General features: G+C 39.4%; 1 long non-coding RNA gene across 1 annotated transcript; it reads right to left on the bottom strand.

The window, feature by feature from the left end:
• Positions 1-16267: 16267 nt before the first annotated feature.
• LOC110287500 (uncharacterized) lies at positions 16268-21869 on the bottom strand. The gene is made up of 3 exons (XR_002377221.2): positions 21814-21869; positions 20107-20209; positions 16268-16633 (listed from the first exon to the last, which is right to left on the bottom strand). It is a non-coding gene; the product is annotated as an uncharacterized LOC110287500 (long non-coding RNA).
• Between the last annotated feature and the right edge of the window lie 1486 nt (positions 21870-23355).

Raw genomic sequence — 23355 nt, 5'->3', positions numbered from 1 at the left:
TAACTGCCAAATCATCTTTCCAGTCCTGCTTCCAGTATCAACTTGTTCTCTTTTACATTACATCCTGAGGATAGTTTCCCTCTCTTCCTTTTGCCTCCCACCTCCTCCATCCCCTCCCCAAGCCCCTCCTTCCCCATCTGCTCCTCCTCTGTGTTCTTTCAGAATAGAGCAGGCCTCCCAGCGATATCAACCAAACATAGCATATCAAGTTGCCAAAAGATTAGGCACTTCCTCTCATATTGAGGCTGAATCTAGCAGCCCAGTAGGAGGACAAGGGTCCAAAACTCAGTCAAAAATATGTCAGAAACAACCTCCACTCACTCTATTAGGCATCCTGCATAGCATCAAACTATACCATAACATTATACAGAGATCCATGCAAGATCTCTGATTGTCAGTTCAGTCTCAGTAAGACCCTATAAGTCCAGACTTACTGATTTTATGGGTTTTCTTGTGATGTCCTTGACATTCCTGGCTCCTAAAATCCATGCTCCACCACTTTAGCAGGATTCCATGAACTCCACCTAATGTTTGGCTGTTGGTCTCTTCACCTGTTTCCATCAGTTGCTAGGTGAAGCCTCTTTGATGACAATTGTTAACAGTATTCTTTAAATACAGATATATGTGACTTTTGCTTGGCTCTTCATTAAATAAATGCATATTATATATCTCAAATATGAAATAAACTAGAACAAGAAAAAATAGGCATACTATATGAAGATGCTTTCATACAGTGCATTGATTCTTAAAAGTTCAAGGATTTCAGTTAAACCCTTTCTAACCTTCATTCTCAAATGAAACCTAGGATACATATCATAGACCCTTAAAGGTACACTTCTTAAAATGCATTTCTTCTGAAAAGGTAGTCCCTAATGATTTTAGCCGCTAGTTACATTTATCAGCCAGCAGAGTGACCTAGACCTTGATTATGGTAGAAGTAAATAGTAATGAACTCCAAGAAGTGTTTCTTGCTCTGATATGATGAGATAAAATGAATGCATTCTATAAACTCCATTCTTTGTTTAATTTGAAAATAATAAAATGTTAATATATGTCAATATATTCTATTTATATAAATAAAATCAAATTTACACATAGCAATAACATTGTAAAATATTCACTGTAAATAATTATAATAGTGATCCAAATCATACTTATACACTACTTCATGTATTAATATACATGAAACATAACAATCAATTTAGGCAATAAATGTATAGTAATGGTTTTCTTTTAAAGTGAATTTTCAAATGAAATTTAAAAATGGATTCAAGAGAACAACATATAATAAAATTTAGTGAAAATCCTAAAACTGCCAATCAAAAAATAAGGATTAAACTAATTTCAAAGACATGGAAAATATTTTTGTCTTCTTTTTTTAGTTTATTCATTTTATATACTGATCATACCACCATCCCTCCTCTCTTACCATTCCCACACTTACAAATCCCTATCCAATTTCCCTTCCCCTTCTCCTTAGAGAAGGAGACACCTCCCTTGGGTACCACCCGACTCTGGGACATCTAGACACACCAGGACTAGCTAGGCATATGCTCTTCCCCTGAGGCCCAAGCAGGCAGTCCAGGGAGGGAAACAGGATCCACAGGCAGGCAACAGAGCCAAATACAACCTCTGATCCAATTGTTAGGGGAACCATATTAAGTCCAAGCTGCTCATCTACTACATATATGCAGGGGACCTAGGTCCAGCCAGTGTGTGTTCTTTGGCTGATGGTTCAGTCTCTGAGAGCTTTAAGGGTCCAGGTTAGTTGATTTTGTTGGTCTTCTTGTGGTATTCTAAATTATGTGTTAATAAACACACACACACACAGACACACACACACTTGTTTACACATGTCAGAATCTCAGCCCAACATTTTGTGAAATTTTATTTTTCTTTTCTGTGACATTATTATTCTGCTAAATGAACATAGCATTAAAAGGACTCTGAATGACTTATTGCTGTATGTATAGATCAGTGCATCACTCATCTATCATCAAAGAAATATCTACTTTGAAGTAGATAACAATTAATATAGAGACCCATATTTGCCAGCATGAAAATAATTATTGTTACCAGAATGTTCACACCAAAGTGAGATTTCTGTATCACACCTGTTCCCTCAAGGTTCAGAGATAAATGCAGACTACGGGGTGGAAATATTGTGCCAGAGTTGATGGGTGATTTCAATGAGATAGTGGTATAATCTCTGGTATATTGACTACATTCCAGAGCATGTTCCCACGCTAACATAAACCAATGATACCAGACTTGATGGGTTTTGAAAACACTATATATGTATTTGGAGATGGTGATGAATATGATAAAATATATTTGAAATTATTAAATAATTAATAAAAATATTATAGAAAACCCCATTTGTTGATCCCTATCAATTTTAATGTAATTCGCTTTTAGCTCATAAGGCACATAAATATGTAACCTCTACCAAATTATACTATTACCCCTGCCTTATTCCTATTTTCCCCTGAGCAACCACATCAATTGAACAGGTTAAATGGTGTACATGAAAATAATACCAATTATCCAGGACTTTAAAGATGTGTAGTAGAAAGAAACAAGAAAAGAAGGAAACCTCCAAATAGACTTCATACAGAAAATTTGATATAGTCTAAATAAGTCTTCTTCACTGAAGTTTCTGAAAACTCATATTCATGATGATAATCTTACTGATGACTGAATAATTCACTAAAATATTAGCAGTGACTTGACTCCTGGTCACTGCGCCCAGTAACTTCCTTTCATTCAATATGTAAATGTATCACAGAGGCTGATTCTGTATCTAATCTTATACTGTCATTAAATTTCAACGAAGGTTATTATTAATGATTCTTTTTAAGCAAGGTTTCAATGACATAGAGTAATATATTTTATCATAAGCATAACCAGCTTACATAAAACTGATTAGCATGGAGAAAATAAATAAGAAACTATATTAGTGTAGAATGTACATTAAAAATATTCAAACACCAAAGGACAGTTACTGTCGGATTTACTATAGTTGTAACATTTAAGGAACAATATTTATCTGTCAATATATATTTATTGAACACTTAGTATATGCTATGAACTATGGGGGCAATAAAAGCGTTCAACTCAGTTGCTTTTTAAAATATAATGTATGATATGTTATGCTTTGACTTTACAAAAGACATTTGCTGATCACTGATAGAAGTTTATGTGACAACAGATAAATAGGCTTCAATATCTGTAAATAAAACCTACTTTAAATCAATTCAATTTACTATTTTTGACTTCTACTAACTAGAAAAATCAACCTTCTCCCAGATGGAAATTACTATAATATTGGATTCATCCAAATTGATCTTCTGACAATGTTTTCTCTTTATAGCAGTTTTTAAAGTGTTTCTTTGACTAAATTAATAAAAATGTCAAAAATTTTCATAACACATGTGTTTCTTTAATTTAGTTATGAATTTTCATAACTCACATATGCCATACATATGATACACACCAACAAAATATACCTAATTTTAAAATGATGCCACAATGATCAAATTTAGCTATCATAAAATAAAGCTTAACTATCATAATAACAAAGTTATTAAAAGAACACATACTTTTAATTTTATTTTTAATCTGTCCATATTATTTTATTAGAGCACTGCATTGCAATTTTGCTACATACCATAATCATCTGATGGAACATCAGAAATTGCAACTGAATTAGTCCCAATATCAGCATTTTCAGTGTTCATTGACTTAAAAATTCTCTCTCTCTCTCTCTCTCCCCCTCTGTGTGTGTGTGTGTGTGTGTGTGTGTGTGTGTGTGTGTGTGTATGTGTGTGTGTTCATGCCACCTGTGTTTGGGGGCCTGCTGAGGCAAGAATGATCTTAAAGATAATCTAGAGTTGAAATTCTATCATAAACAGTCAGGGAGAACTTATATCTTGCAGCTCTGCTGTGAAAAACTCAGCACAACACTGTATGTGCCCGGTAGCTTGCCTCTAGTGCTTAAGACAAATAATTGACAACAAGCATGTAGGATTTACATGTTGAATGCATTGTTTCTCATCTTGCTACCCTACATCTAGGCAACTTTTAATGAATCTTAATCATTTTGAACTTATTTTAAATGCCAGCCCTGGATGTGGCAACATTCAAGTCTCAGGAATCAGTACCAATTTCATTCTTTTCCTTGTCAATTAACAATTATATTAATAATATTTCATATACTCAACAAAAATACAAGGTAGAGATTTAAAAACAATTTTAAAACAATCAGACATTACTTGTGATTTTTATCATTGGTTTTCTTTCTTTTTCATTATTTATTTACATTTCTAATGTTGTCCCCCTTCAAAATGCCCCTTCGACAATCCTCCTCCTCATCTCTTACCCCTCCCCTTTGCCTCTAAGAGGGTGCTCTCCCATCCACCTACTCCCACCTCACTCTTCTAGCATCCCCGTTCTCTGGGGCATCAAGCCTTCACAGTACCAAGTCCATCCCCTCTCACTGAGGCCAGACCAGGCAGTCCTCTGCTACATATGTAGCAGGTGTCATGGACCAGCCCATGTATGCTCCAACCATGTTGACTGGTTTAGTCCCTGGGAGATCTGAGGGAGTATTGTTAGTTGTTACTCTTGTTCTTCCTTTGGGGTTCCTGGGCTCAGTCCAATGGTTGGATGTAAGTATCTGCATCTGTCTTAGTCAAATGTTGGCTCAGAGGACAGCCATGTCAGATCCTGCCTGCAAGGACATCTTGGCATCAGCAATAGTGTCATGATTTGGTGTCTGTGCATGGGATGAATCCCAAGTTGGGGCAGTCTCTGGATGGCTTTTCCTTCAGTCTCTGCCCCATTTTCTATCCCTGCATTTTCTTTAGACAGGAACAATTTTGGATAAAAACTTAAAGATGGGTGGGTGGCTCCATTTCTCAACTGGGGTTCATGTGTATATATTGATCTCTTCAGGTTCTATCTCTCCTTTGTTGGGCATTTCAGTTAATGCCATCCCTTTCGGGTCCTGAGGGCCTCTCACATTCCTAGTTATTATCCTGTCCCCAATCTCACACTGCTGCATATTTCTATTCATTCTCCTGTCCTTCTGGTCTTCTCTCCTGTCTTCCCCTATAATTGATCCTACCCCCCTTTTCCCTTCCCTCACTCCTCTCCCACCCAGATCCCTCCATCCCTCTGACTCTTATGATTATTTTGTCCCCCCTTCTAGGTGAGATTGATGCATCCACACTTAGACCTTTCTTTTTGTTAAGCTTCATATGGTCTGTGAGTTGTATAGTGAGTATATACCATGTAATTCTTTCACGTTATCTCACTCAGGATGATATTTTCTAGTTCCATACATTTGCTCACAAAACTCAGGATGTTGGGTTTTTTTTCCCAATAGCTGAGTAGTATTACATTATGTAAATACACCACATTTTCTGTATCCATTCTTCCCTTGAGTAACATCTGGGCTGTTTCCAGCTTCTGGCTATTATAAATAAGGCTACTATGAACATAATAGAGCACATGTCCTTGTGACTTGTAGAGTAACTTTTAGGTATATGCCCAGGAGTGTGTATAGCTGGGTCATTAGGTAGAACTATTTCCCATTTTCTGAGGAACTGCCAAACTGATTTCCAGAGTGGTTGTACCAGCTTGCAGTCCAAGCAGCAATGGGAGAGTGCTCCTCCTTGTACACATCCTCACCAGCATCTGCTGGCACCTGAATTTTTGAACTTAGCCATTCTGACTGGTGTGAGGTTGAATCTCAAGGTCATTTTGATTTGCATTTTCCTGATCACTAAGGATGTTGGACATTTCTTTAGGTGCTCTCAGCCATTCAAGATTCCTCTTTTGAGAATTATTTTAGCTCTGTACCCCATTTTTTAAATTTTTATTTTTTTTATTATTTATCGTTTTATACTCCAGATTTAACACCCCCCCAGCCACCCTCCAAATGTTACACCACCTATACCTCCTCCCCACCTCCTGTCTCTATGAGGATGTTCCCAACCCCTAGCCCTACCACACCTGAAATCTAAACTCCCTGGTGTGTCCATTCTCTTGAGGATTAGGTACATCTTCTCTGACTGAACCCAGACCCAGCAGTCCTCTACTATAAATGTGTCAGGGGCCTCATATCAGCTGGTGTATGCTGCCTGGCTGGTGGTCCAGTGTTTTAGAGATCTTTAGGTCCAGATTAATTGACACTGCTGGTCCTCCTACAGGGTCACCTACTCCTCATCTTCTTTCAGCCTTTCCCTAATTCAACCACAGGAGTCAGCAGCTTCTGTCCATTGGTTGGGTGCAAATGTCTACATCTGATTCTTTCAGTTGCTTGTTGGGACTTCAGGAGTGACATCATGCTAGGTCCCTTTTTGTGGGCACTTCATAGCCTCAGTAACAGTGTCAGGCCTTGGGACCTCCCCTTGAGCTGGATCCAACTTTGGATCTGTCACTGGACCTTCTTTTCCTCAGGCTTCTCTCCATTTCAGCCCTACAGTTCTTTCAGATGGGAATAATTATGGGCCAACCCCTCCCTCATTTGATGCCCTGTCTTCCTGCTGGAGGTGATCTCTATAAATTCCCCCTCTCTATTTTGAGCATTTCATCTAATGTCTCTCCCTTTGAGTCCTGGGAGTTTCTTGCTTCACAGGTCTCTGATGCATTCTAGAGGGTCCCCCACAACCTCCTACCTCCCTAGGATGCCTGTTTCCATTCTTTCTGCTGGCCCTCAGGGCTTCAGTTGTTTCCCTCACCCAATACCAGATCAAGTACTCCTCTCCCTCCCCCTACCCCTGTTTGCTTTCCCTCCTAGGTCCCTCCCTCCATCCCCAATTGTGATTGTTTTCTTCTCCCTTCCAAGTGGGACTGAGGCATCCTTACTTGGACCCTTAATCTTGTTGACCTTTTTGAGTTCCTTCGACTGTACCTTGAGTAATTCTGTACTTTTTTTTGGCTAATATCCACTGATTAGTGAGTACGTACTATGCATGTCCTTTTGAGTCTGAGTTACCTCACTCAGGATGATATTTTCTAGTTCCATACATTTGACTGCAAAAGTCAGGATGTCCTCATTCTTAATTGCTGAGTAATGTTCCATTGTGTAAATATACCACATTTTCTGTGTCTGTTTTTCTGTTGTGGGACCTCTGGGTTGTTTCCAGCTTCTAGCTATCACAAATAAGACCTCTAATAAAATAGTGGAACATATGCCCCTGTGGCATGGTAGGGGATCTTTTGGGTATATTCCCAAGAGTGGTATAGCTGGGTTTTCATGTAGATCTATTTCCAGCATTCTGATGAACCTCTTGATTGATTTCCAGAGTGGTTGTACCAGTTTGTAATCCCACCAGCAATGGAGGAGTGTTCCTCTTTCTCTACATCCTCACCAACAACTGATGTCACCTGAGGTTTAGATCTTAGCCATTCTGATTCTTTTAAGGTAGAATCTCAAGTCCATTTTGATTGGCATTTCTCTGATCACTAAGGACTTTGAACATATTTTTAGGCATTTCTCAGCCATTTGAGATTCCTCAGTTGTGGATTCTGAGTGTAGTTATATACCCCATTTTTGATTGGGTTGTTTGGTTTCTTGGTCGTTAACTTGTTGAGTTCCTTATACATTTTGAATATTAACCCTCTAGTGAATGTAGAGTTAGTGAAGACTTTTTTCCAAATCATTAGGTTGCCAATTTGTCTTATTGACTATGTCCTTTGCCTTACAGAAGCTTTCCAGTTTCATAAGGTCCCATTTATCAATTCTTGATCTTAGAGCATGAGCCATTGGAATTCTCTTTATGAAATGTCTCTGTGAAGAATTTAGTTGGAATTTTGATGGGGATTACATTGAATCTGTACATTGCTTTTAGCATGATGGCCATTTTTACTATACTTAATCCTGTCAGTCCATGAGCATGGGAGATTTTTCCATTTTCTGAGATCTTCATTGATTTCTTTCTTCAGAGACTTGAAGTTATTATCATACAGATTTTTCATTTGCTTAGTTAGAGACACGCCAAGGTTTTTTATATTATTTGTGACTATTGTGAAGGGTTTTGCTTCCTTAATATCTTTCTCAGCCTGTTTATTCTTTGTGTAGAGAAAGGCCACTGATTTGTTTGAGTTAAATTTATATCCAGCTACTTTGCTCAAGTTGTTTATCAGGTTTAGGAGTCCTCTGGTAGATTTTTTTGGGGTCACTTATGTATACTATCATATCATCTACAAATAGTGCTACTGTTATTTCTTCTTTGCCAATTTGTATCTCATTAATGTCTTTTAGTTGTCTTCTTGTTCTAGCTAGTACTTTGAGTATTATATTGATACATACTTATGTATGGGGAGAGTGGGCATTCTAGTCTTGTCCCTGATTTTAGTGGTATTGCTTCAAGTATGTTTCCATTTAATTTGATATTTACTGTTGGCTTACAGTAAATTGCTTTTATCATGTTTAGGTATGGGCCTTGAATCCTGATCTCGCCAATACTTTTAACATAAAAGGATGTTGTATTTTGTCAAATGCTTTTTCTGTATCTAAGGAGATGTTCATGTGATTTTTTTGAGTTTGTTTATATAGTGGATAACGTTAATGGATTTTTGTGTATTGCATCCACTTGACACATCATTTCCAAACTTCTGGGACACAATTAAAGCAGTGATAAGAGGAAAATTCATAGCACTAAGTGCCCTGGTAAAGAAACTGGAGAGATCTTACGCTAACAACTTAAAAGCATACCTGAGAGCTCTAGAACAAAAAGAAGCAAACTCAACCAAGAGGAGTAGAAGGCCAGAAATAGTCAAACTCAGGGCCAAAATCAACCAAATAGAAACAAAGAGAACAATACAAAGAAGCAATTCACTAGTAATTGGATCATTTTTGTCATACTATCCCTGAGAAGTTTATTTGGAATAGCCTTTTATCTCTGTATTTATAAATCATTTCCTTGACAGTGTATAATTTGTTTCTGGAACCTATCTAGTGTGGATTTATTCCCTGACATTTTAATTTACAACTCTAGAAATTTAAATTAATTTTAAATTTAATATTATCTCTTTTATATTTTATCAGACCTTCTATAGTATATCTAATCCTTTCTCTAGCTTATTGAACAAAACAAATAGAAATAGAAAAACTTCTTTAATGACTATAATAAATATACTGGGCTTTGTTATCTCTCAGTTAGTTTTAATTGGCTCACCTTTTCCCTTTATCATGTGTATCATCATGGTTTATAAGCTTTTATTTGGGTATTTTGATTTTACAAACTTTAGTAGATGTTTGTCTGTGTATCTGTTTACATTTGACATTTGTTCTAGGATATCTTTAAGATAATTAGAATGCTTTATTTCTCTTAGGTACTGGTTTTTGTTTGTTTTGTTGGACAAGTTCTGATCAGTATTTTCCCTTTAGATAATTTTTCTAACTACTTATGTAAAAATTTCAACAAGTCACTCTATCACTATATTCATTCCCTCATAAAAAATATGATCCAGTTGATAAATGCAGGGAAATTTCCTAACCAATTGTGTGTTTGGGAAATGTGTTTCAAAGATTGTTTTTCTACCTCCATCCTCTCCAGTTTGGGGTATATTTACCACACAGAGAGATAATAAGTAGTCAGCTTTAGATATGTAGTCTTGAACTAACTTTGAACTTCCAATTAACCTTGATCTCCTAATCCTACAAACATAGCCTTCTGTGTAGGTGAATTTAAAGAACTCTTTTACCACACCTAGCTTTAACCACTATTTAGTTACCCATCTTTATAAATTCAAATTCTTAAAAATTATTTACATATATATGAAGCATTATGAGAGATGTTCCATTTAAAGCTGAGCACTCTGCTGTCTCTTATTGAATATAACAAGTTGGGATGGAGCTGAAAAACACTTTTAAAAATTCTCAACATTCTTAGCCATCAGGGAACAGCAAATTAAAACTTCTTTGAGGTATTTATATCATCATAGTCAGAATCAATAAGGGAAACAAAACAAAATAACAACAAATAACCCGAATAGTTACTCACTGCTTGTGGGAGGGAAAACTCACTCACCCATTATGGAAATCAGTGTGGAGGTTCCTCCAAGAGACAAAAATAGTTCTATTACATGATCCAGATACATTAGCTTTCAGTGTGCACCTAAAGAATTCCACATCATCCTCTAGAGATACCTGTTATCCCTGTTAATGACTACTCTTCTCACAATAGCCAGAGAATGGAAAGTCTAGATGTCCATCAACTGATGAATGTACATTGTAAGCATTGTATACTTACACAATGTAATAGTACTGATACATTAAGATAAATGAAGCCGGGTGTGGTGGCACACGCCTTTAATCCCAGCACTTGGGAGGCAGAGGCAGGCAAATTTCTGAGCTTGAGGCCAGCCTGGTCTACAGAGTGAGTTCCAGGACAGCCTGGGCTATACAGAGAAACCCTGTCTCGAAAAACAAAAAACAAACAAACAAACAAAAAAAAAAACAAAGAAGAAACCTTTAAAAAAAAGAAAAAAGAAGAAAAATGAAATTTGTAGGTGAATTAATAGAGCATTCTGGTATCAGCTTTATTTTTCCATGTTCTAAGGTTCATTTTATTTTTATGTCTATTTGTGAATACACAACATGAGAATATAGAAAAGTTCTATCATAGCACTGCTCTCAAACTCCCTTCTATTTATTATTGTATTGTTTGCCCAATTTGATGTAACTATTCATGACTGACTTTGTGTTACATTTTCTAGAGCTGAAGTTTCAGATCATTTTTGGCCTCATTTTGGGAATGGCCAGCCAATGACTAGTCTAACTTGAGGTCCAGCTCATAACAGTGATTTCATGTTGGACACTACCTGGATGGCCAGGAACTGGAAGCTGCTTGGCCCAGACACCTGGGGCAGAACCAAATACGACAAAACAAAAAGAAAAAAAAAATAATGAAATGATATCCTAATGATAGTCTTCTATATTCATAGATTGGTTCCCAGCTCAATTGTCATCAAAGATATTTTCTCTGGCAGCCGAGTTGAGCAGATGCAAATATATGTAGCCCAGCAATAGGTGGAGCTCAGGAACACCTGCATAAAAGAGGGCAAAAAGATGGTAGGACCCCGAGAGTCCAAGGACATCAGGATTATGTGGTCCACAGAATCAACTAAACATGGCTCATAGTGGTCACAGAGACTGAAATGGCAATCACAGAGCCTGCATAAGTGCGTGCTAGGTCCTCTGCATACATGCTGTTGTTGTTTAGCTTAGGGTGTTTGTGGGACTCCTAACAGTGGGGACAGAGGTTATCTGACTCTACCTGCTCTTAAGACCCCTTTTCTCCTACTCCAGCTTTGATATGACCTTTGTGCCTAGATTTATTTCATCTTTTGCCACCTTTGGCTTATATCCCTGGGATGCCTGCTCTTTTCTGATGGTAAACAGGAGAGCAGTGGATCTGGGAGAGAGGGGAGGGATGCGTGGGCTGGGAATGGTGAAGGAGAGGAGGTTGTGGTCTGAATGCCTTGTATGAGAGAAGAATGAACAAAAAGAAAATTCAGTTTTCTTCAAGATACTGTCATTGGTTACTCTTGAGGGCAGGCCCCATGCCCAGAAGTTAATGACCAACACAAAATGAACTTAATAATATATTTTTAATTTGGGAGGGCATACGAGCTTTATAGGCATTATTCTTTTTACCCTACAAAGATCTTTTGCATATATATGATAAAACTGAAAGAAAATAAAACTCACATAGTTCATTGGACTCTTGTACTTTTGGATGAGTACTTTTGCCTTCAAAGTAGTATCCGGATTCTCTATTCCTCTGTATCTTTAATTAGAAACTATACTTGTAGGAAGAAAGGAGAAAGCATGGCATCCTGTTGCATATAGGCTTTTCCTCAATACTCTATTTAAGTAACCCAGGATAACCATCAACCATGGTTCCAAGGGGTCTCTGGAGAGTTGAGTACATGTACTTGCCAGATAACACAGCTCTATTATGTACCAGCTACACTGTCCTTCACATCCTTTAGATGTGGTCATCCCTAGGTCCCTCTCCTTTTTTTCAGTCTAATCATGAAAGAGTCTCAATGCTAGCAGCAGCCTTCAAAGCTCAGAACTATACAAACTACCACCACATCAATGTTCTGAATTTCCTTGAATTCACTAAAACTGTCCAATTCTTGCATATTTCTATATACTGCTTCAGATGAGGACCTATTTATAACCTTGTGGAATCCTTGCTTATTTCTTTCACATCTATTTAATATGTATTTAATTAACCAAAGTATGAATTAATGGGTGAATGAGTAAATGAAATGGTGGAAGGTCACATATACTGACTCAAAATGCAGAAGCTGAGCTCTACCTAGCCCTTTGGCCACCTTGCAGAAGAATTCTATCAATGTGCTGTTTATTCAGAATTCTCATGGGCATCAAGGGCATGTGGTAATTTTACAAGCTTCCTCCTTAGACCTAGGTGTGAGGATATTTTCAAAAGTGTGATCCATGTAGTTCCCTGTCTTTAACCCCATATTTGTGTTAATATAACAAGGTAATCTTCTAACAATATACTTTCACTCTATGTGGAAGATGTTTATACCATGTGCCAGTCCCTTGGTTGGTACCTGGTGGCATTATAGAACAACAGTGACAACCATATAATGCTTCCTACTAAGGTGACAAAACCTAAGAATTAAAGTGGCTCAGTGTAAAAAGAAGATACCATATAAATATGTTCCCAGACATGTCTTCCCTAATACTTCATCCCTATGCATTCCCATTTTAATTTTTCGTCCTTGAGCTGAATACTTCTATTCACTGAATGTTATATTTCTTACTCATTTTGACTACAAGCTATGAGACCCCATTATAGAGCCGTAGCTATGTACATCAAGGGGGAGAAATTCATACCCTCTGGTAAGCAATAAGACACATTTGGGAGACCACAGACACATCATGAGAGTTTTCAAGGTGGCTCACTCAGAACGGTGCAAAAGAGACCTCTGGATCTCCTTGACAGATGCCAGGGGCACTTACTATCCATGGTATCTAGAGTATATCTGGCCCACTCCTTGAACCTGCTAAGACAACAGTGAATCTTGAATATGGAGTGAAAAATTCAAGGATACACTAATCCTATTCAGGTATCACAACTACAGTCCTTACAGAGGCTATACCTATTCTACTTCTGGATGTTTATCCAGTCTATACTGAACTCTGGATTACAGGGCTGAGTTAAACCCATGATTGGGCAGTGGACTGGCTTTGCATTTGGTCCTGCTAAAAACACCAACTTTTCTTTTCTCCTGTGTATATTTTCAGGGCCTTTCACTAAACAAAAGATTCATGCCTGCTTGTCCACATTGACCCCCTAAATTTTTTAAGGAAATCCATAGTTCTCCTGCTTGCCAAGGAAAAGCATCTGTTGGTGTATTGCTTTATTGAATCATATCCACAGGAATCCCATTATTCTTGATTTCATTGTCTAAATCTAAATTTCTATGGGTAAAGAATAAATTTCTGATTCTTCAAATAGTAAAATGCCTCTGGGAACTGAGAATTTCAGTATTCAGAGTCCAATACATTGGATGGTTGATGAGTTGCTATTTGCTTCCAGGGTAGCATTCTGTGAGGACATCTTTCAGACAGGAGAAATAGTGTTTCATTGCATGGCACAGAGATAGAAGATAAAGAAAGATCACATTTTTCAAACTGTATTCTTTTTATAAGGGTGTTGTACTGGCTGCTTTTGTGTGTCAACTTGACAAGTTAGTGTCATTGGAGAGAAAATGCCGTCAAATGAGAAAATCCCTCCCCGATCTCCGGCTTTCTAAATTTGATGGGGAAGGGAACACACCATTGTGAGTGGTGCCATCCTTAGGCTGGTGGTCCTGAGCAAGTTGAGAAAACCATGGGGAGCAAGCCAGTAAGCAGAACCACTCTATGGCCTCTGCATCAGCTCCTGCTTCAACGTTCCTGCCTTGCTTGAGTTCTTATCCTGACTTCTTCTAGTGACTCCCCAAATTCTGGAAGTATAAGCCACAAACAACCCTTTCCTCACCAACTTGTGTTTTTGTCATGGTGTTTGGTCACAGCAATATAAACCCTAAGACAGGTGCTAAACTTATTCATGAGGGTTGAACATTTATGACATAATCAATGTTTAAGGGACCATACATCTTCATATCATTATATTGAGGATTAAGTGTTACCATATGATACATGTATATTATTAAATCAGAGTCACTTGGGGCATCCCAGTAGATTGCAGAAATCACTATACATCCTGGTAGATTGCAACCCTCCCTCCTTTTTTTGCATTCTCACCCTCACATCCACTTCCCCAATTCTACCATCCCCTCCCTGGGAGGTCTCCCATAGATACCAACCTACTCAGTCAAATCAAAATGCAGCAGAACTAAGTGTTCTCTCTTTCTCTCTCTGTCTCTCTGTCTCTCTCTCTCTCCAAACAAGGCAGCCCAGCTAGGCGAAAGGGTTCTAAAAGACAAGCAATAGAGTTAGAGACAGTCCCTGTTCCAATTGTTAGGGGACTCACATAAAGGCCAAGCTGCAAATCTGCTACATTTGTGTAGAGGGCCTAGATATAACCCATGCATGCTCTTTGGTTGATGGTTCAGTCTCTGTGATTGCATTTGGGCCAAGGTTAGTTGACTCTGTATGTGTTCTTGTGGTGTCTTTGATCCCTCCTTCTCCCTCATTCCTTCCCCCAATTCTTTCTCAAGACTTTCCAAGCTGCTTATGTCTGGCTGTGAGTCTCTGCATCTGCTTCCACCAGCTGTTGGATGAAGTCTCTCAGAAGGCAGGTATGCTAGACTCCAGTCTATAGGCATAGCAGAATATCTTAATATTGTTAGGGATTTGTGCTTGCTCCTGGGATGAGTCTAAATTTGGGTCAGTCATTGGTTGGCCATTCCCACAGTGTCTGCTCCATCTTTATGCATGGTTAGTTGCTATAAAGTAACCATGCTAAAATACACAGACCCAAAGAAGCTAAGTAGCAAGGAGGGCCCAAGGAAGGGTGGTTGAATCTTACTTTGAAGAGGAAATAGTCATCAGAGGTGAGTAGAGGAATTGGGTGGGAGAGGGGAAGGGGGGTGAGCAACTGGGGCAGGAATCAGGAGGTTTAGGAAGGACGAAGGAAGAAAGGCTGAGGAAGAGAAAGGAAATCAGGGGGAGGGCATCTCTAGAACAAGCCAGAGACCAGGGACTGAGGGAGGAGCCTGAGAGTCTATGGCATAATCCTAGCTGAGACTTCTAGAAGCAGGGTGGAGGGATTTGGAACCTGAAGTAGCCACCTCTTAGAGCCAGGTGCACCTTCCAGGGGAGTGAGTGGTCATACCATCCCACTCACAAAACATTAGAACTAAAATTTGTCCCATCTACAAGCTGTGCAGGGATAAATATGGGCATAATCATTTCTGCTGACTACAGCAGGAGATAGATGGCTCAGCGGTGTAGAAAACTTTTGGGACGGCACTGAACTACCCTCACCCCAACACAGTAAGTTATGAAATATTCTGGTGACAAGGGCAAGAGAACCTTACTCCTGTAATGTGAAAACAAATCACACTGTGTTTTATCCTCATTTCTGCTTTGAATACTTTGACACTGTATCCTTTTATCAGGTGAGACACTTTTGAAATAGTGAGAAATTAAGCAAGAATCCACAGGCCTGCTTTGGGCTGGGAGGACTAGGAAAATGTGCTATAGTTAAGTTGTTGTCCAGCCCTATTATATACTGTGTGGTCTTTGGATAATTCCAAAGAGCCAGAAGCCTTCACCTGCTGTCTCGGAAAGAGGCAGAACAATGAGAATGCATTGACTGTAGAACACATGTCACAAACACATTGCCCAAATATACTAGGTGTTTAATTAATGGAGGTTAGTTTGACTATTATTAATTTGACCCCCGTCTCATTCTTTCTTCTGAGTTTTGTTATTGTTATATAGAGGCAAACTGATGAGGGAAGGAATAGCACATCAGAAAAAAATGCTTTTTTAATGAAAGGATACATTTGTCCCCTTCTGTCTAGGAAATTTTTGAACCCTGTGTGATAAAAATAATGCATGTGCTGGGAAGTGTCTTACTTTTTCATGTAGCTTCCCCAAATTTGCAATATTTCCCAATGAGAAAATACTCAACTCATATTTGTTTAAGTAAATGAACCAGTAAACAAACTTTATTAAGATTTGTTAACTTTTTTTTTTTTGTTTTCTTGCATGAGCTTGGCAAGTAAAGGTACATTTCACTGAATCATTTTTCCCTCCTCTTCCTCCTCCTCCTCTGCTTCCTCTTTCTCCTCTTTTTCTTATTTCTCATTTCTACTCCTCATTCTCAGCAATGTATTTTCCTATTACCAGCTCTATTTCTTCCTCCTCTACCTCTTCCTCCTCCACCAGTATCTCCTCCACCACCAGCTCTTCCTCTCCCACTTCTCCCTCCTCCTCTTCATATATTTCGAATATTTCTTCCACATCATCTTCCAAGTCATCCACAGGAATCAGTAAAATCAGTGCTTCCGGTGATTCAACTGGGTCCAGAAAATCTCCTTCAATGCTGAGGTCAGAAGGAATTCTCTCGTGAAGCATGTTGAAGGTAGTAGGCAGAAATGTGAATGAAGAGATCTTAAGAGCCTAGGGAATAGAGAAATAGGGTAAATGGCCTCAGCTGAAAAGTTTACATCAGATGACTGTGACAAAAGGCACCTTACAGAACTTTTCTGTGCGTAAATAAGAGATAATGCAGTGCTCAGTGTCAGCTTTAAATGGGCCATCTGTAGCACACCACTCCTCTGAAAGCTTGGGGTTTATCTTGGACTATGGGATGGAAAGATTCTAAGAGCCAGAGATAGAGAATGCCGGCAATGAGAGTATTTACCAGACATAACAGAGCAGTTTACACATGAACTCAGAGTGCCTGCCTGCATATAAAAGAGCTGAACAAGCATCAAGCAGCTCAAATCCCACTCTCTTATGTATCCCATATGGCAAATCCCACTATCTTATCTATCCCATATGGCTTATGGGATTCTCTGTCTGACGAGCTACTAGTGATTGATGGCTGCTGGGGGGTGAGGGGGGGAGGGGGAGAAGGACCAGTTTTTTCCTCAGGATTGCAACTCCTGAAAGACTTCCAGGACAAATAGATGACTATTCACCTAGGCATGTACAGAAAGCACTAAGTGTGTTAGTTTTTGTTGTTTTTGTTTGTTTGTTTGTTTGTTTGTTTGTTTTTAAATAGAACATGAAGTTGAGAGGAAAAAATCTGGTGAATAGGGGAGGAGGGAATAATGAGAAGGGGGAGAATAGGGATATAGGAAAATAGGGAGAATAGGAGAATAGAGAAGGTATCTGACCAATTCATATATTAGATAGGAACACATTTTTTAAAAAATAAAAAGTGAGTATTTCTGAGATATTGAAATTTTAAAAAGAAGACAGTAAGAATTTGTATCTCTAAAAACACATGTCCAGGCTCTCTCTGGGATAAAAGAAGGACTGGCCACATATTATCAGGAGTCTGCCCTGTTCTCAGTGGGAGGTAGGTTTACTCCTCATGCTCATATCAGACATAAGACTCCCCCCTCTGCTGACTTTAGTCTGTCCCCTCGTCATAAGTTTTCACTTATTTGTGAGCAAAAGTGTATACCTCACTGTGAACCCCAACACCCCCGAGGTCTTTACTGGCAGCAAGGCAGGTATATAGCAGAAGACACCTTTGTTCCTACAAGGCGAAATTATGCCCTCAGCAATTACTTAGGTTTTTACTGAAATCTTGTCAGAATATGTGATTTCTCTCTCTACTGCTACATATACTGTTCCCTCTTCAGAGCCAATTCTTCACTTGCCTGAAAAGTACAGGCTGGGCCTTCCAAGGTAGACAGCAGAAGTTGGACCCTGTGTTGCCTACAGTGTGTAACCCCTCAGTCTTTCCTCACAGTATTCACCTTTATTTTTCATCGTCTGAACCATGCCATCAATGTCTAATTAAACATAAATCTCATATCTCTAACTGATCTCTCCTACTCTTAAATTAAGTGACAATGTACCACATACTGTCTCATTTTCCAATGTTCTTCAATGGAACAGAAGATACCGAACTCTTTAGTTCCAATAGTTCCTAGGTATTTTAGTACTCACCTAGTTCCTTGTCTTAACCCTTACGGCCTCTTCTCTGCTGAATTGTTACACTTTCAATAGTCATATTTTTTCAAGAAAAATATGAAGGGATTCTATAAGAAGGGGTGTTCTACATAGAACTAGATCCCATCTATTCTGCTGAAGAACTGGCCTTAAACATCTTTCAACAGAATTATTTTCAGTCTTGGCTTTTTCTCTCACCTTCCATTGTCACTTGAATCTAAGCCCTAACTTCTGGAGGAGATATGAACATTTCACATCTGACCATTGCTGTCCATACGCTCTAAGAGTTGACATCAGGGACAGGGTACACAGGGACATTCTGTGGGGGCTCACTTTATATGGATTGGAGTTTACCATTAGTATTCTCACAGTGAATTCTCACAGTGACTTGCCCTTACCTTTGCAATTGACTGATCTTAAAACATGTCCCACTGTTGATATCACACATGATGATCAGGGTGTTCTTCTACCTCTCTGACATACTTCCCTTAACAAGGTCAGTTATACTGTTCAGAAACTAAGATCTATGTCAGAGTGTTCATCTTTACTGTAATGATGTCCAATCACACTTTGGGGTCCTCTCACCATCCTGAACCACTCCAGCCCATTTGATACTGGGAGATCTTATGAGACAGTTCCACCTATCCATCCTAGCCTGTATCTTTGTACAGATAAAAACATTAAGTGTCCACAAATTTTAGAATCCTAACTTTCCAGCAGAAGGAAGGAATTTGGAGTGAATGTCCTCAGTGCACTTTAATGGTCTTTAATTTGACCACAGTGAGGAACATACTGACTTACCATTTCTCATTCTCAGACTGTCAGACTCAGACCAACATCGTCTACTCCTGATTAGCAGAAGGGACTGGATAGGTTTAGAACCTACTCTCTCTAGGATTATGTTATACTAGGAACAGGAATTAAAACATTAATATTTCATTTTAACCTAGTCAGAATGGCTAAGATGAAACAACAACAATTGGCAACAATTGTTCTTAGAGACAGTTTGGGGGGAAAGGAAGTTTCATTCACCATTGGTTGGATTGCAAACAAGCACAGTCATGTTGGAACTCAATATGGAGAATTCTCAGAAAGTTTAAAAAATATCTACCATGTGATTTAAAACTGTGCAGTTTTTGGCATGTGTTCTAAGGATTTGACATCCATCTACACAGATACTGGCTGAGGTGTGATCATTGTCACTGTTTATTGTATTCAATTAGATTTTTATTAATTCATTCATTTTTATGAGTGTGAATGTTTTGCCTCCAGGTATATATGTTTGCTACATATATGCCTTGTGCCTATGGGGTTCAGAAGGGAGGATCGGATCTGCTGAAACTTGTGTGACTAATAGGTGTGAGCTGCAATATTTGCTGGGAATTGAACCTGGGTCCTCAACAAGAGTAACAAGTGCTCTTGACCACTGGGCTATTTCACTAGCTCCATTACTCTATTATTAATAGCTAGGATATGGAAACAAGCTATGAGTGTCCAAAGTACCAAGAGGTTATGTATTAAATCATATCTATATGATATATATATGACTAACTATATATGTGTGTATACATATATGTATGTATATTTACATACATATATATGTGTATATATAGGCATATACACATATATATAGGAAAATGAAAATGTAGACAGACTAAGAAAATTGTATTTGTATATTTAGAACTATATATGAAAAATAATGAAAGAAAAAAGAATTCAGGGGCCATGTGAGACAGTGCAATGCAGATATACATGTGGCGCTGGAGGGAATAAAAGGAAAGTGAAATGGATGTAATTTTTTTATTTTAAAAAATTAATTTTCATCTCTCTCAGCTTCTGAAATGAGGAAAGAGTAGACTCCCTGGAACCTTCATGGGATGACTCTTCAGGAAGATATATTACCCTTAATGGTTTGAATCTATTACCCTCACAAAGCAAAACAACAAACAAGTAAAAATACTCACTTATTTCAGGCAACAAGATGGAATCCAAGAAACTGCACAGGACTCTCTCAACTTGATTCCTAGAAGTAACTGCTAGAGGAGGTGGGACTGGTACCCTCTATATCTGTGGAGAGAAAGGCTATCAATTATCACAGCATCTGCTCATCCTCTGCCTAATGTCTAACATTCCATTTCCATTAACATTTCCTAAAACTGGGAGCTTTTCCCCTATGACCTGAGTTCAGACAAGTACAGAAAGCCTCCTCATGTACAGATTACTACACAATATTGGGCCATGAAAGTCAATGGCCACTTACTAGGGTAGCAGGTTAGGCAGTCCTGACTCATCCTTCCACTGTTTTTTGTTGTTGTTGTTATTTGTTTGTTTGTTTGTTGGGGTTTTTTTGTTTTGTTTTGAAGAACTTAAGATTCTACTTCCTCAGGATCTTCCTCCACCATCACCCCTCACTGTACTTAACTAGCCTAAACTGCCATTCTTCTCTTTCTGACTGGCCTCCCACAATTCAGCCAAAGCATCATCATTTCCAGATCCCCACTATGGAGCTGAGCAACCAGTAAATGCGCCACACTCACTGCTCTCCCTGGGCAAACTGTCTGGGCAGCCAGAACTCTAGTGCCACCTACACTGAGCCTGCACAAGGAGCATTTTAGCAACCAATACCAATGGCAGAAAGAAAAGTTGCTTCCTCAATATTCCATTGCTCCTCTGCCCACCTCCCTAGTTGGTACTGAAAAAAATCAGAAATTCCAGAATTTTGTGTTTGCTGAATCACTAACTACCCCATTCACAAAAATCCTCACTCTTATCAGGCTGTCTCAGGAACACAAGAAAACTGGTACAAGCCAGAACACTCACAGGCTCCTCACCAGATAAAACAGCCTGGGAAGCTCGGACTTTAGCCTCACCCGTTTCCGTGGAGGACTGGAAAAACTTTTTTTCTTCTTTAGGATCCCCCTCTCTTTGCTCCCGCTTCTTTCGTCAGGAAAGAACTAGCCTAAACTTCCACACTTCTCTTTCTGAATGGCCTCCCCCAGAACTCACAAGAAGCTTCACCATCTTCAGATTACCCAGTGGCCTTGGGCATTCAGAAAGCACAAGTCACCAGTCACTGCTACCCCAGGGCAAATGACCTGCATAGCCAGGATTCTAGTGTCCCCTATATCTGGGGATGAATGGAAAGCTTTTTCTCCTGAAGGTCTCCCACCAGACACAAAGACCTCAACTCTAGCTCCTTACCAGAGTTGAAAGTACTCTCACATTCCCCAATATTCCCTTGCTTCCCTACCCATCTCCCAGGTTCCTACTGAAAATAGCATAAATTCTAGAACTTCCTTTTTTTATATTATACTAGCTACAAGTAACTATAGGACCTGCCTATCACCCCCCATCAAAAAAAGAAAGAAAGAAAAAGAATCATTCTTCCTATACTCTTACAGTGCTACAATTGCACAGTGACTTCAGTATAAGCTCAAGGGACACTGGTCAATAACTGAGCCTGCACAGTTAGGAGTCTAGCGCTCCTATACAGTTGCAGGGTTGAAAGTACTCTCACATTCCCCAATATTCCCTTGCTTCCCTACCCATCTCCCAGGTTCCTACTGAAAATAGCAGAAATTCTAGAACTTCCTTTTCCTCTTTTTTTTTTTTTTTTGCAGACTAACCTAGTGCTGCCCCCCCCCCACACACACACAGAAACAAATCCTCACCCTTCTCAGTCTTCCTCACAGACAGGACAGTCTCTGGTTCCTCACCAGGAAGACTGGACTTTAGCCCCACCCATTTCTGTGGGTGACTGGAAAACTCTCCCTCTGTTCTCTCCTCATTGGTCAGGAAAGAACCAGCCTAAACTTCAAGACTTTTCTTTCTGACTGGCTGCCCGCTGCAATCCCACAAAAAGTCTTATCATTTTCATATTATCAAATGGCGCTCAGTATCCAGTACAAGCCACCTCAGACACTGCTACCTCTGGGAAAACAGCCCGTGCAGCCTGGACTCTAGTGCCTCCTACTTCTGGGGCTCAATGAAAAGCTTATTCTCTGCAAGATCTCCCACGAATCCCCAATCTCTCTCACCTCCAGTCCCTCCCCACCACACACTCAGTAATCTACCCACCAAAATTCACTTTATGACCTGCATATCACCCCAGCACAAAACCCTTCACCACACATACAAGGCTACCAAGGCACAGGGAACCCAGTATAAGCCCCAAAAGTCATTGGGCATTCCCTGGGCCTGCACAGCTAGGATTCTGGTACTCTGGTACAATTGCAGAGCTGAAAGGTTGTTCACTTTTCTCAACATTTCCTGCTCCCTGACCCACCTCCATGGTTCATACGGAAAACAGCAGAAATTCTGGAACTTTACTTTTTGCCAGCTAAACTATTGCCACACTAAAATAGTCCTCACCCTTATCACTGTGCCTAAATGACAGAGGGAAGGCAGTTGGAGCAAGGACAGTCTCTGGCTCATCAAGGGGAAAAATGCCTAGGGACATTCCACGTTAGTTCCACCTGTTCCTTTGAGGAGTGCAAGATTCCTATCTACTCTCCTAGCATCTACCTGTCTGTACCCACCTCCTTGGTCAGCACTGAACTAGTCAAATCTTCCAGACTTTTCTTTCTGACTGCCCTCCCTCTGAAATCACAAAAGCCTTATCATTTTCATATTACTGAATGGCACTCCGCATCCAATACAAGCTACCACAGACAGTGTTCCTTTGGGGTAAAGAGCCTGTGCAGCCTGGAGTCTAGCGCCCCCAAATCTGAACCTTGAGCCCCTCCCCACACTCAATATATTACAAGAGAACCCACTTTATGATCTGCCTACCACCCCATAGCAAAAAAAAAAAAATCTCCATCATCCTTATTGGGCTACCAAGGCACAGGGACTCCAGCATAAGCCCCAGGAGTAACTGGACACTCAATGGACTTGCACAGCTAGGATTCTAGTGCCCCTGTAAAATATCAGAATGGAATGTGCCTTCAGGTTCCTGTCCCTTGCTCACTACTTACCTCCCTGATCTGTACTGAGGCCAGCAAAATTTTGCGATTTTTTTTTTTTTTACTCATGAATATCCTATTGTCTTCCCACCAAAAGAAAAAAAAAATCCTCACTTTTCTCAGTATGCCTCAGTGACACAGGGAACCAGGTATAAGTTAGGAGAGTCTCTGGCTCCTCAGAGAATAAACAGCCTGGGATACATGGATTTTAGCTACACACTTTTCCATGGGGGACTAAAAGACTCCTCC

The sequence above is a fragment of the Mus caroli genome, unplaced genomic scaffold (genome assembly GCF_978045245.1).
Source record: "Mus caroli unplaced genomic scaffold, Mus_caroli_1 scaffold_5, whole genome shotgun sequence".
In the NCBI taxonomy this organism is placed as follows: Eukaryota; Metazoa; Chordata; class Mammalia; order Rodentia; family Muridae; genus Mus; species Mus caroli.
Note: the sequence above shows the minus strand (reverse complement) of the source record. Positions and strands in the feature narration are given on the sequence as shown.